The sequence below is a fragment of the Micropterus salmoides genome, unplaced genomic scaffold (genome assembly GCF_014851395.1).
Source record: "Micropterus salmoides isolate LMB-PRFRI ecotype aquatic unplaced genomic scaffold, ASM1485139v1 Ms_hic_scaffold_5, whole genome shotgun sequence".
NCBI classification, from domain to species: domain Eukaryota; kingdom Metazoa; phylum Chordata; class Actinopteri; order Centrarchiformes; family Centrarchidae; genus Micropterus; species Micropterus salmoides.
Genome location: NW_024044237.1, coordinates 31734138 through 31749035, shown reverse-complemented (window position 1 = coordinate 31749035; position 14898 = coordinate 31734138). Strand labels below are relative to the sequence as shown.

General features: G+C 39.8%; 1 protein-coding gene across 1 annotated transcript in view; it reads right to left on the bottom strand.

Moving 5' to 3' along the window:
- LOC119888319 (polycomb group RING finger protein 3) overlaps window positions 1-10095 on the bottom strand; it is a 61655-nt gene extending 51560 nt beyond the window's left edge. The window contains exon 1 of the mRNA XM_038698843.1: window positions 9964-10095. The gene's annotated coding sequence lies outside the window, so the exon portion shown is untranslated. The remainder of the gene's footprint in view (window positions 1-9963) is intronic.
- Between the last annotated feature and the right edge of the window lie 4803 nt (window positions 10096-14898).

The window sequence follows — 14898 nt, the reverse complement described above, 5'->3', positions numbered from 1 at the left end:
TAACTGCCACAAGTTTGATTTTTACAGGGTGTTCTCCGTCTGTGACAGTGTCCTGAGGCACAGTGCCCCCCCCCCCCGCCATGCTCAAAATAATCTGTATAAAAGCGTGATTAGGACTGAAACAAGCATTTGTCTGGTGGAGAAAAATCAAAAGGATTAGCTTTTATCAGACAAGAGTGTGTCTAGATATATTTTGAAATGTCATAAATTAAGTTATTATATATACCGAGGTGTGATTTTTACTCTGGTTAAAATGACATAGTTTCAATGTTGAGGGCTTAACTTTTATAATTACAGATCACAGGTCACCTCCTAAAAAGGACTAAAAAATTCACTTAACTTATCCTGCCTGACAAAACAAAAGGTCCCTGTCAGAAATGTCACTTATGAACTCAGTGATGACTGTGCAGGAGTCCTGCCACTTATCCTGACAATGCCTTGGATAACACTGTATTTTAAACCTTTATTTACCCAGGGAGGGATTGCTGGGCATGTATTTACTTCCAACATCGCTCTGCTTTAAATTCTTAGTTACACCCAGTAAAACCACAGTCACCTGCTATTTGCAACTTAGCAGCTCCACTGGTGCCACAAGACAGTAGCAGGTCAGGGAGCTGGCAGGGGGTGGGGGCTTGTACTTTCTCCTGCCTTGGATCTCCTCCTAAAATACATGCAGTATTTTATGTTTTTCAAATTGAGGTCTCATTTCCCATCAAACCTTCCTGTTGTAAAAAGGATGTTGCATCTAGTTTCCCTGGTGTCGCCCCACTGATTTTACAGCAGTATAAGTTGGTATGAATGGAATAAAGTAAACTAGGCCTACAACTAATAATTACTTTCGTTATCAATTAATGCTCAGAGTATTTACTTGATTAATATTTTTTTCTATAAAGTCAAAAATCAAACAACATTTAATTTCATATGACAAAGAAAAGCAGCAAATTCTCACATTTTAGAAAGTGGAATCAGTGAGCTTAGATTCTTGGTTTAAAAATGACTCGTAATCAAAAAAATTGACATCTAATTTGCTGTTGATCAACTAATCAATTTATTGACTATCATCTCAGCTCTAAAGTAGCCTAAATTGATTCCCGTTTCGTGACGCAAAGGAGGGCTGTCGCGATAACCGTAAAATTAAAATGCCGAGCTATTGGTCAAGCCTACCGCGGAGGGTGGCAAGCACCGCAACAACCGCAATGTTCGTACTTTACACTTCAGGGCGTGTTAAATTAATAAATTAGAGCATCAAAAGTTCCACAACCATAACGAGCTCTGTAATGGTTCAAGGACGGACCGCCATGGGCTGTACGTGACCTGACTTCAAACTTGGAGGCTTTAAGTGTTGTCGTGTTTTGTGTTGTTTTACCGTTTATTTTAAAAAGGTTAGCTAACTTGGCGTTTTTTGTCATGTAGCTTTCTGTGTAAATTTAGTTATAACGTTACTACAGCACCCAGCAGCTAGCTTGCTCCGACCATGAAGCTGCTGTTAGCGGCTCGCTGTGCAGTGAGGTGAGATCCACAGACACTCATATTATGCTATATGGCACCAAATGACAAAAATGCGATAATACCGCCCACCGCACTGTTGAGCCCCAACATATTACCGCAGGGGAAATGACTTCACCGCGACAGCCCTACTGCAAAGCCATTAATTCGGCTTCCCTCCAAGTCCGACAGTGGATCCAAAATACAGCCAATAATGACTAAACTATTGATCAATAAATTTCAGAGAATTTGCTATGTTGGTGGAAAAGCAGCCAAAGACCTGGAATACATCTGTGTGTTAAACTGTAACTGGTGTTTAACACTGGTTAAAACATTAGTATTATAAATAATATAATTAGAAACTCAACATCCTGCAGTTGTTTTGCAGCTCATGGCGCGCACCGTTGTCCAATCCAGAGCTGCAGTTACATGACGAGTTGGTTGTCAAACGTTATTTCTCCAATCTTAATCATGCGGCGACCTCTGGGTCTGAAAGTGAAACCATGCAGACGGATCTTAAACCTGCATCCTCTCTGACGGCCAGCAGGGGGTGAGTCCGCTGGTTGCAAAACGAAGTCCGGTTCCATTAGAAATAATGGTAAAATGTTGCTACTTCTCATCTGATTTATTACCTCAGTAAACACTTTCGAAACGAGTTTATCGTCTCAGACGCTAGTTTCAAGTCTCCTTCAACACAGCATGATGTTTATTTAATAAATATTGGTACTATTTGGGGAAAAATAGACAAAGCTTATGCTTTTGAGCGGGACTACCGTCAATCAGCCTAGAGGTGACTCCATCACGTTTGACTGTTGGTATGTTTTGTCTAAAAAAAGTAAATTGTTTGTTGTTAATTTGTTAACTATTACCTTTTTGTTTGTTTTTTTAAATTTCAACTGTGATTACATCTAAGTTTAGTTTTTTTATATCCAGGATGTACTTAATAACCGTTTAAACATGTTAACAGTATAACTTATAAGTCTTTGGTTTTGTTGTAACACTGATAATTAACTTTTGGAAGGAGGGACAGTAAAAATTGTCTTCGGGCCAGTAAGTTTCAAACCCACTGGCCTGGCTGGGCCAGCTGCAAAAAAGTTTAACGTTGAGCCCTGAAGGACTATTAAAAGCTTGTGATATTGATGTTTATTTATTCACATATTGATGCATCACAAAGACTTGTAGCATCCATTTCTAAAAGTGACTCACTACCCGTCACTTGCAAACCAAACACTATTAAGAGGAAAATCCTCAGGTCAAAGTGGCCCTCCTCTGAAGCGCTTGACCTATCGACCTCCATGATAATGACACCAGAAGCCATGAGGGGAAGAGAGGTTTTTGGGGGAGGGGATAATCCTGGACACCACCACCCGTACATCATACAGTAAGATCAGCTCTGCCAGAAGAGAGCGTTAGGGGTCACTTTAAACATTCAGAGAGAAGAATGTGGAAAAATAAGGAAGAGAGAAGAATGTGGAAAAATAAGGAACATATGGAGAGTAAACTTTGCTGTGTCATACACCAGAAAGAAATATTTCAACCCATCTACAGATGTAAAACAATTATTTTTACTCAGAATAGTACAAAACAAACACAATTTCCCACAACCTTGACTGAGGTCTTCACATTGCTTACTTTACCCAAGAAACAGTCCCAAAACAACAACATATTTCGTTAAGAAAAAGTAAAAACAGAGAAAAGCAACAAAATTACTCACTTTTCAGAAGCTCAAACCAGTAAATGTTCGCCATTTGTCTAAGACAAAGGCCTAATTGATGATCAACTGTCAGCTAATTTTGTGATTTATCATGTAAACTATTAATCAACTTTTTAACAATAAAACCCTTCACTGAAGATAATGTGCTGTAAGACAAAACATCCTTACGTGTTGTCTATGTTAGAGGATGTCCATCATGTATGCACACTCCAGTTTAGGTGGAAAAAAGCATTTTCAACAATTATCTCTCAACCAAACTATTCATTTCTAGCCTAACCAAATAATAATAATTTCCCCATTTCCACTTTTCAGAGTAAACATATTCAAATGCACCATTCAATCTGCGGTGGAGACGAGACTTGCTGCAACAAGGGGGATGCAATGAGCCATAACGTGGGTTTGTTGGTTAACAGGCTCGCAGCAGTGTAGTGCTGTCGTGCTTTTCCAGTTTTAACCACAAACTGTGGGCTCCAGGCCGCAGGCAAAGACAGGGTGAGTCGCACACAGACCCAGAGATGACAGTTATTACCCATTTACTGTACAAGCTGGGCCGAAGAACAAGGCAAGCAAGTAATTAATTCCTCATTTGGCCCGCCGACGTTCATTTACAAAGGCTTTCTGGGCTCATTAAACTGACAGAGATGCTAAATAGTGCTGTCACTTGTGCACCGCTCTGTTACAGACTTTCAGGAGAAGTAGGTGCAAACGTAGACCTTCGCCGACCCTCGATCACGTTTTGTCAAACAGCTGACAGACCACTAAATAAAAGCTGACCTGTTAAGATTGTCTGTTTGGTTCTGTCAATACTGCAGTTTAGTATGAGAGGAACGGATGTAATTGTGTAAATGTTGCCACGCAATGGTGGAGGTGTGCTGGTGAAATCTCCTAACCAATCTTTAATCTCAAAATCTCAGTATCATACGTCATCTACCTCTTTCTCAAGCCTTGTTTCATGCCAGTATGAAATAGCTAAGCAGTCTCTGCTGCTACATTGCCTGTGAATCATTCAACTAAAAGCTGAGTGGGCAGCTGGCCTCTAATAGTTAGTGTTAAAAAGAAGTTCGAAAAACATTTTACAGGTCTGTCTTAAAATCATATCTGCACTAAGCAGGCAAATTTCAATTTCATGGTGGGGTTTTTTTGTTTTAACTATTTGTATGACCTCTGAAACGTCTGTGGCTCAACTAATATGACTGAACAAGCACATGTTAGAGAAATATGACAGAAACCCAATGTGGTAAATGCGTTTAATCCATTCTGCAACTTCCTACTTGATCCTGGCTAAAGGCAAGAAAGTACTTAGCTCCACTAACTAATGTTTTTACCTACAAGTCTTTTTCGTTAACTACTAGCCAAAGTAAACAAACCAAAATACAAATGAAATGTTTTTACAGGAGGATCAAGACAATGCTGAAATAATCAGTTACCATTCAAGACCAGTACAGAAAGTAAACATGTGTAACTTGTAATGTTGAGATAGACAAGTCACAATTTTAGAAGAACAATGAAGATCTCTAATATGGCTGCCAGGGGGAAGGTTAAATCACTTGAAATTCCCAAATAGGAAAAGAGCAGCAGACAAATGAGTCTGGAAGCCGCCTAGATCCTGTTTATTATCTCTACACTACATAACAAACAAGCTCAATGTACCACAAGTGTGACGAGTGACTTTACAAATTAGGCTAACAGATGTGTGTGATCATGTCATCTACGTTTGAGAGGAGAGAGAAACCTTGTTCTCCCTGAATAAAGAAAAAAAATAGACTCAAGAATAAAGCAGATAGGACATCAAACTTAAAAACAGAAGAAGGAAAAAACATCCTTTTGAACCACAAGCTCAGGTGGCATTTTCTCCACCTACATCCGTCTTAGTGTCCGTCAGCTGGTGTTTTTCTTTTTTTTATGTCAACACACAAGGACAGTAAATCCATTTAAATTCACACAACCTGCTGACGACGAGTTCCTCAAGATGTTTGTTTTTTTTTTAAGATATTATCTGTTAGAGCACAAGCAAAGGCCACAAATTTGATCTGGAGAGTCTGGCCAGCTGGTGTAGCTTCACCTGACCGTAGGAGCCTCATCTGCACTGATTTAATGTGTATACTTGTGTCCTCTGGTCTTAATGCCTCTTCAGATAATTCTATGTGGAGAATTTTTCATCCCACTTTCGTCAGTGAGGAATTTGTGTGTCATTTGTCAGTTTCAGTGGTGTGCATTCTTTTAAATTATGTGTCTGAGAATTTCATCACACTTAAGGCTCGTGCAGCAATTTTCAGCGTCGGCCGATCGCCGTGCTGTTCACGCTACACAACTTGCCGTCTTGAAGTTGTTGTGGCGTTCACATTACGTGACTGATCAGTGACGGGGGAATCACACACATACACACACTACACGAGCTGACAGCGGCTCCGTCACCCGACGCTGCTCTCCAAACCACGTCTTGTCAAGAAAACACGCGTGAAATGTGAAACGGGAAATGACGCGACACTACACACAAACAGGCTATTATAAAGATAAAAAATATGGGTGACAGAATGGATTAGCACACGCAGGTAGCAGGGATCATCTGAGCTACAGAGAGAGCTGTAAATACTGCTAGAGAGAATTTCAAGAGTATGAAAAGATGTTGTGTCCTATTCTCTAAATTTTTATACACTGTATTTTATTACAATTAGTTTCATGTCAGAAAGAGGAACAGCCAAATTCTTGCACGGCTAGATGGTAAACTGCGGTATCTGACGAGCTACCTGCTGACAGCCTTTCACCTGAATTTGCTAGCACCAGTCAGCTCTCCAAGCTTCTTTTTAATTTCTCTTTACTGTGTCATTTATTCCCTTTAGCGATTTGTTGTCAGGACTGTTCATCCTTTTAATAAAAACTGGGTGCAACTGACAGGTGGTTAGTCATTTTGGGCCATCACGCTCTGAAATCCCTCAAAAGGCACCGTCATTGCAACAAAATGTTGGCAGTTTAAATGGCGGTGTGACCGGGTATTTAGGTGGAGTTCAGACCCACAATAGTGCTGCATGAATAAGAGTCAGCTCCCTCATTCATTTCAATGAGACCTCAGTCACTAAGCAGAGGGTGCTGGGGTTTTTTTGGTTTGTTTGTTTGAAAAGGAAACGTTGTCCAGTAAAGAAGTTGAACCTGGCCCACCTTCTGCTCTGTGCGTATGTGGTGTCAACTGCTATAACACACCACACCGCCCAGTCACATACATGCGGGGACACATTCCTGCCAAGTTCCTCTGTAAAGTGAACAACGTAAGACGGAGGATTAAATGAGTGTCGCTGTGATAACTTTACAGAGTTGTAAAATCCCATCTCATAGTGTCATAAACCAGTGCAGTGTTTTGACAGACTAATCTACCAAACCACCATGTTTTGACATCTGACAAGCTTTTAAACTCATAGAGGTTTCATTCAAACTCAACTTCACAGCTTGTTTCATCATCTCACTTGAAGTAACACACCCCCAAAGATGCAGCTCCTTGCTTATTTTTAATGCTGTCTGAATATCCCCTAATGGTCTAAATGGCTTTCCCACCACCCATATATTTCTGTTTGGTTTTACTGAGTGTAGATAACTAAATGTTTTTACCCATCAATGAGTTCTATCTGAATCTAACAGGATTTAAAATCATACTGGACTGTCCTGTCAATTGCCAATTTGGCTTCACAATATTGCTGAATACCACAACTGTAATCTAATTTACTTTCTCTACAGAATTAATTTTTCATTTCTTATCAAGTGTTCAAAGAAACTGTGTTGCGAAGGAGAAAGTGAGACCACTTCTGAGAATCCAAAATGCACCTTGATTTGTAGGCAGTTTCTCAGTAGCTCATTTCGGAAGCTGCCTGAGATAATTTCCTGTCCAAGAAAGAGACAAATGCATCTTCTAGCACTTAAGCCACTATTGAGTTATTTCATTATCAAGCAGTCCTTTTCCTAAAGAGGCCATATCCTGCTCGCCTGTCCTGAAGGGACAACAGTTTTATCTGACTGCCCAGTGGGACCATTAACATTGTTTAAACAGAGCTGCGGGTCAAAATAAATTTCATTTTGATCATTTGTAGTCTTTCTGCACTAGAGACCTTGCCTTCGCAATATAAAAAAAAAAAAAATAGATGTAATTCTATTTCATGTCAAAGGTCAGCTGTCCATAAATGCTGCAGGTAATTTGGGATTTCCCTGCAAAGTAAGCAGAAATCTGAAAGTTAATGCTTAGTGGGTATGTGCAGTCCTACGCAATAGCCATATCATATGGTATCTCTGAGTACAGGCCAAGTAACACTCAGCTGGCCAAGAACCATCCTTCAGGTTAGTGAAGTCCATCAGCGGGCTAGGAAAGGAGCCGAGCAAGATGAGGTTTAGATTGCAGCTCCGTAAGGCTATTTATATAAAAATACAAAATGTTTTAACAGCATACATTAGAAAGTGTGGCGGTTGCAGAGAAGAGCACACTCTCGCTTCTGATAGAGGCTCCATGGATTTAGATTCACTTTTTCAAAAAGAAGCAAAAAAATAAATAATTTAATATAATAAAAAGTTGAGAGCTAGTGAAAGCCCCGTCGAAGAAAAAGCTGGACGCGCCAACATTAGATCTTTTTCCTCTCTGATGGTATAAAGCATCAGAGTGTCTCAGCTGTTAAACACGAGCACACCGGATGCATTTAAGTAGCAGCCTATTCCAGGACTTCAATCACAAATCACAAATTTAACAACATGCAACATGTGAGTCAAGTGCTTTCAACAACCACCCCGTTAGTCAGGTTATGGAGGTTCACATTCTTCAGTCAACTTCCACTGCTGGAGCTGCCAACATGCACACGATGATGAAGCCTCGGGCAGCTTTAATGTCAATTTACAGTATAATTCCCCTGGTTTGAACTCACCACCTAGATGATTGACACACTTTGGTTTTCCTGCACCAAAAGTCTGCTCAGCAGGAAGGTCTGTGGTTTACAGTGCATGCAAGCATTGATTTGGTGATCTGCAGATGAAAGGATGTAGTGACGTCTACGCTACATTTGGGTAAAAAGTCAAGGATTTTAAACACCCCGGTTGCATGTCACAGTTTTCTCAACAGCATTCCAATAACTATAATTAAATGGTATGCAGGTCCCAAATACACATTTAAATGTGCGCTGCAAAAGTCTTGTCAAGTAATTTCTGTCCTACAAACTCTGTTTTCTTAAAAACAACTGAGGGGGGAGGATGGGGGGTGCTGCAGGTGCTGAAAGAACATTTCAACCTGGTTTCAATAGAAATCATTGTGGTTCATTAGTGTATCATTAAAGAACGAATAAAGCAGGTGGCTACATCAGAGTGAGGAGAAAAGTTTTTAAAAAGAATTGTTTTCATGTGTTTTTTTAAGAACACTGAACTGAATCCCCAACATCCACCTAACAAAGATCCAAACATGTTTTAATAATAATACTGGTAATAATAGGTTTTCCAATAAAACAGTTAAATTGGCTTGTTAAAAATCACATCTAATCTCTCTCTCCCTCATTGAAAAACAAATCCAGAATATATAAACATGTATATATTTTTAATTTCAAAAGTCAAGCAACTGCACAAGATGTTCGCTTAACGGAAAAGTCCATTTTCAGTGTGTGTACACTTAATGCTTCACACATCACATCTCACCATACTAATGAAAGTAACACATTGACATCCAAACTAGCTGGGGTGTCAAAATCTTGCTTGTACATTCATGTGTTCAACTTGGATTTAATGCACAGATAAAGTTTCCTTCCTCAGCAGATGCATGTGTGAACAGCCTTTTAGTGTCAAAGTCAATGGGGGGGGGGGTTAAGGACTTAATTACAGACAAAAATGACTTGGTAAGACAGTGTAGCCTTTAGGATGTGGTTGAGACGATGCACAGCCAAAATAACGTTCCCTTCTAAGACAAAGTTAACCCAGTTTTAACCTACACACCTATAGCTTTTGACCTACCAATCAGCCAAACCATGCTTCCTGTGTTGCAGAGTCCCTTGCGAGAAAAAGTTGAGGAAACGCCTGATTATAATGCCCGATTCTGTCCATCACACAGAAACGTGTAGCCTACTCGTCGTGTGAAGACCTTATTTTAGCTTCATCCCCCCAAACCCGACAAAAAAACTGCACAGACTTGTTGGCTGCTCTCTGCATGCCTTTCCCCCCCACAATGTCACACAGGGCTTGCTGCAGCAGCAGTCTGACGAGGGGCGACATCCACCCTGAAGGGGGGGAAATGCACCAACTTTCTGTCTTAATTTAACCCAAACCTCATGTAGATCCTCCACACACACACACACAGACACAGACTGAACTTTGGACGGCAAGAGGAAGAGGTTAGCCTAATGGTGGACCATGAGATTTTTTTTTCACGAACATTCCAGCTCAATGGGAAGAATTGGTGTTTGGCTGAGAGGAACAACAGCATTTAAACATGACGAGACAGGCAGAGAGGCGGCTGCCAGAGCCTCTTCTCCGGTACGGCTAACCGTGTGCATCCCGGCTAAATTTAAAGCCGCCTTAACGCTGCACGTTTCCCCTTAAAACACCCCATCCCGGGTGTGCAACTGCAGGGCCCGGCGCCGCCATACGCCACCACACAGACCCATATAACAACACGTATAGCATGCCCCGTAGCACCAAGCGGAAAGAGACAAGCGAAAAATGAGGAGGTGGGGGCGCAAACCGGGACCGTAAACCGGCGATAGACCCACCGAGGACGGAACATAAAGAAAACAAGTCTAGCTAGACGAACTAACCTGTTCGGGAGCAGCACAGTCGGCTGGATATTGGATTGAATCCGAGTTAAATCCACTATCAGTAAAACAAAGAGGCGAAAATGACCGAACGGCCGCGGAACAGGCCGAAACTGCACTCCTGGAGCACTGTTGCGCACGCGCAGAGCACAGCCGGAGGTGGTGGTGGTGGAGGTGGGGGGGGTGAATGAGTGCAACTCATTTTTAAAATTGTTCCACTGAGTGTGTCATTCATTATTAATTTTAAGTAAGTAGTCGGACTCGATGGCCATTGTTTTCATTGTGTGTGGGACACAGAAATCAACATAACACGCAACACAAAAACTAAATTAATTAATTAAAAAAAACACGTCATCATTAATTTAGTAAAAATCTATGTGTAAGCGCTCTCATTTGAATTTCACGGGAATGTTTAGGAAGGAAAGAAGATCCTTCACGGATGACTTTATTATAATGCAACACATACGCTGGTAGTGAGCAAATCAAAATATAAGGAATCAGCAAAGTAATTAAAATATGAATGTTTGTACCAAATTTAGTGGCAATCCATATTTGTTGAGATATTTCACGCTGAACCAAGATACTATATAATATATGATAGATTGTTTTGATGGCTGCTTCCATAGTCAAGAAGAAACCTTAAATCTTAAATGTCAGGCAAAGTCTTTGTTCAGAAAAATGGAAATTTGAACACTGAGCAAACCCCATATAATAAAGAGGAGCTTGTGATATGATCAAAAGCTCCAGAACAGCTACTAAATGCCAATGGACCTTGTGGTGAGACCTTGAGGGGGTTTTTTAAGTCCAAACTTTATTCATCCATATTTATTAAGATGTAAAATAATAAAATACACATATCTATAAAACATCGTGAAATACAATGAAAACAGAAAAAACAAGTTTAAATGTAGAACAAAGAGTGAAAAGGTGCAAATGACAAATAACTGTGCAAAGTATGAATAAAAGTTCAAGCGTTCCACTTACTAAAAAACTTACAGAATGGTGCATTTCTGTTACAGAAGGGATCACTAAAGTCATTAGGATTCCTCATCTGGGCTCCATGAATGTCTGTACAAAAACATCATGGCAAAACATCCATGATGGTCCTGTCATTACAGTGTGTGCTTTTGTCACTTGTTGCACTGTGAAATGGTACAAAACAAAGAAAATGTACATCCTTGCATAAGTTGCCATCATCATTTGTAAAGCATTTCTAAACTCACCAGTGTTTGAAGCTGTAAATACCAACATTTCTTGTGGATGATGTAAAAATAATGATCCCACTGGGTTTGTGGCCAGAAGTGCTATTCTCGTTTTAAGATTTATAAGCCTTGAGATGTTTGGGTTTAGGTATAAAGTTGAACATGATTATGGTTTGGTTAAGATTAGGGATGGTTGGGGTTAAGAGGGTGGGTGGGATTTTCGTCTCTGCCCAGATCTGTGGTGGAATCCCTAATAACTATTGTCATGGCACTCTGCGCGCTCGTTGCTGGAAATAATGATGTTCCAAAAAAAATAGTCACAGTTGCCAAAATCTGTTTTTAGAACAACCGCTCGCCAACATCTGCTGACCCTCAGACGTTTGTAATCTTTAAGATTCCACTGATTTACATGCTACAGCCAAGTTTTTCTTCAGGATGTACAATAACTTCATTACAACCTTCTTGGGCTTTGGTCAAGATTGATTTAACAAAGTCTGAGCCACGTCCAAGAAAGCATTTACAAGTAACTTTTAGTTAAGTGTGATTAGGACTATAGAAAGCCCTCCTTAAAGCACTGAATGTTTTAGTTTAGTTTATTTGGCATAAGTTCCAGTACAGTAGCAAATAAAAGATAACAGCATATAAGACTTCTCAGGGATAAGACGACAGGGATCAGCCACTAAAGGGCCTCCAAAGGGGATGTGTCGTGGCTGCAACACATCAGTCATCACAGCTTCATGTAAAACTATACTTCTGTCACTGTATCTGGAAAGCACTTTGTGTTTAAGCTTGAAAAATGCAATATAAATAAAATTATTATTATTATTACATACACACAAAATATACAAAGAGTTTATGTATATTATACAAGTAGAGCTGAAACATTTAGTCTATTAATCAGTTAGTGGACTGACAGAAAAATAATTGGAAACTATTTTGATGTGAAGTGTTTTTCAGGAAAAACATTTCATGGTTCCAGCTTCACAAATGTGACGGCCTTTCTCACAAATTTCTTAATTAATACAAACCAAACAATCAATTGATTAATGGAGAGAAATAATCAGCAGATTAATCTATGATGAAATTAATCAATAGTTGCAGTCTGATACAAAATAGTTTAAAATCAGCTCCACTTCAACCAACTTCAACAGCAAAATGCTGCTTTTACATTAATTCATGAGGAATAATAATTAATGATATAATAAATAGCAGCATAGCACCAACAGGGGATATTTTTGTTGCATAAAGCTTTTACTTTTAACATTTTAAGTACATTTCCCTGATTAGACTTGCTTACTTTTACTAAACATTTTCAATGCAGGACTTCTACTGCAGTATTTTTCTAGTGCAGTATTACTTGCTCTATCCACCACTGTAAAGCAGAATGTATTACCTGTAAGTGCTTTTCCGAAACAAATAACTCAGGGGTCAATCCATAAAAAGTTCACTATGAAGTTATATATTTGGAATAAGATTTGTTATTCCTTTGCGTCCCTATAATTGTTGCTCTTTCAAACTAACAAGAACTAATGTACTTCTTGGCCAAGCAAATATAAATGTACTTTTAAAAAATAATTTATATAGATGATGTGTACATTACAGTGCTCACACCAACATGGAGCATGTTATTGCTTTCATGCTGAATCCGTCATGTCTTTTTATCAACTTATTATCATATATATGTTCATCTCCTTTTTTGATGATCTTGTTGGAAAGTCTGTTGCTTCTGTTGCTTGTTGCCAACACGCCACCTATTTCTTTTTTTGATTAAATATTTTAATTGTATAAGAGCAAGGTTACACACGGCAATTAATTGTTTGTAATATACAGGAGACAAAATAAAAGCAAACCAGTTTAAAAAAAACAGAACATTTCAGTAAGAGAACATAAAGTGGAATCATGATCCAAATGTGGCTTTTGCACTTAGTATCACTTCCTTTTTAAATAAGCTTCCTTGCGAAAAATACTCAAAAGGGACCAAGAGACTGTCACAAAGGGTTAAAGAGAGGGAGGAGTGTTCTGTGTTGTTCTGCCCAGTGCTGTCAGAGAAGTTGAAGAAGTGAAGAGCTCTCACTCCGTTCCTCCAAATCACCAGCAAGAGGACAGTGATCTGATTGAACTATTTAAGGCAAACAAGCACAGATGTGTTTTATGCAGCAGTAATATAAATCCCAAAACATCATATATATATATATATATATATATATATATATATATATTATATAAAATAGCAACATACTGACAGGAACAATTTCTCTGCATGCTTGTGTCTGGTTGCATCTGTATAGTACTTGGGTTTTTTTTCAGACTTGCAGCTCGACTTGGACTTTAACACCAGTGACTCGTGACCTTTTGAATGCCATGAAACAATTCATTATCATTCGTTTCCTGAATCAACTACAAACATACAACAAGTCAGGACAGAAACATACAAAATAGATTCTGTTGTGTTACTGTTAATCGTGTTATATGCTAGGGAGCGCCCTGATGGCAGAAGGGTTACAGGTTATGGCTTCATGGTCATGCAGGTCATATGCTATGAAAGTGCAATGTCAGCACTACTTTGTTATGATTAAGTTCATTTGCATTTGTTTTAACAAATAAATACACAGTTTTAAAAAGCAGTCATGATTTGTGTACAATTACTAAAACAAGATGAGATCAACTTTAATGATCCCACACCGGGGGAAATTTGCCTTTTAGAGCAGCTCCAGAGACACACAAAGACACAGAGACAAAACATATACAGCAGTCTAGTTTAGCGTTAATATAGGTATTTCAAATAGGGCTATGGCTATACAGTACAGCAGCCTACAGGTAATTAAGTTACTAGTTTGCTGGCACTATGATGTTAGCTAGTCACTTCCTGCATCTTTACACCAAGGAACATCAATGTAAGGGTTCTACTGTTATAGTTGTACACTGCTCAAAAAAATGAAGGGAACACTTAAATCACACATCAGATCTCAATTAACTTTACTGTACATTGTATAATTCATTGAAAAAAAAATGCCAACGGTCAGTGGAAACCAAAATCACCAGCCAAGTGAGCGCTAGATTCAAAATCACACCGAAAAATCAAGGTGAAGTAAGTTGGATTCAGGTCTGGTGAACGTGAGGGCCAGTCAACGGCATCAGTGCCTTCATCATCCAGGAAATGCCTACACACTCTGAGCACATGATGCCGGGCATTGTGCTGCACGAGGAGGAACCCAGGGCCCACTGCACCAGCGTTAGCTCTCTCAGTGGCTCTGACGATTTCACCCCAGTATCTAACAGCAGTCAGTGTACCATTGGCTAGCACACAGAGGTCTGTGCAACCCTCCAAGGATATGCCTCCCCAGATCATCACTGACCCACCGCCAAACAGGTCATGCTGGGTGATGTTGCAGGCAGCATAACGTTCACCAAGATGTCTCCAGACTCTTTCACGTCTTTCATATGTGCTCAGTGTGAAGCTGCTCTCATCTGTGAAAAGAACAGGGCACAAATGGTGTAACTGCCAATTCTGGTGTTCTCTGGCGAATGCCAATCGAGTACGGTGCTGGGCTGTGAGCACAGATCCCACTAGAGGACATCTGGCCCTCATGCCACCCTCATGCAGTGTCTTTCTGACAGTTTAGTCAGAAACATGCACACATAGCGCACTGGAGGTCATTTTGTAGGGCTCTGGCAGTGCTCCTCCTTTTCGTGCTCACACAAAGGAGCAGATACCAGTCCTGCTGCTGGGTTGATG